The sequence below is a fragment of the Myotis davidii genome, unplaced genomic scaffold, assembly GCF_000327345.1.
Source record: "Myotis davidii unplaced genomic scaffold, ASM32734v1 scaffold980, whole genome shotgun sequence".
Classification (NCBI taxonomy): domain Eukaryota; kingdom Metazoa; phylum Chordata; class Mammalia; order Chiroptera; family Vespertilionidae; genus Myotis; species Myotis davidii.
Window position 1 is genome coordinate 539,945 of NW_006292236.1, and position 388 is coordinate 540,332.

At 64.4% G+C, this 388-nt stretch overlaps 1 protein-coding gene across 1 annotated transcript in view; it reads right to left on the reverse strand.

Moving 5' to 3' along the window:
• The window catches only part of VIM (vimentin), an 8,768-nt gene that overhangs the window by 7,724 nt on the left and 656 nt on the right, over window positions 1–388 (reverse strand). The gene's annotated exons all lie outside the window — the stretch shown is intronic.

Sequence of the window (388 nt, forward strand, 5' to 3'; positions counted from 1 at the left end):
GAGGGCGCGGTGGACGTGGGCGGTGGGAGCGCTGCTGCGTCTCTGGCGCTGGGACCCCGGAGCGAGAGTAGCAGAGGATCCGACCCCGCCCAGGGCGCAGTTTTTATAACCTGTTACCTTCCCTCCCACTACCGTCCCAGCCAATGGGGACCCGGCAAGTAGCGGGAAGGGTGGGCAGGGGTTTGGGGCGGGGGTTCCCTGGAGCCTTCCTCCTCTTGTTAGCTCTGCTCCTCGGAACTAAGCACAGTCCCGTTACTTCTTGGCTGGACTAGGACTTTTGGGGGCTTTCCTGATGATGGCCCGAGCGAGCTCCGCTCACCCCTGGGCTGAAAAAGGCGGCGTCCAGGGGTGGGGGAACGCACCCAGAACCGGATCAAAGGGGTCCCGA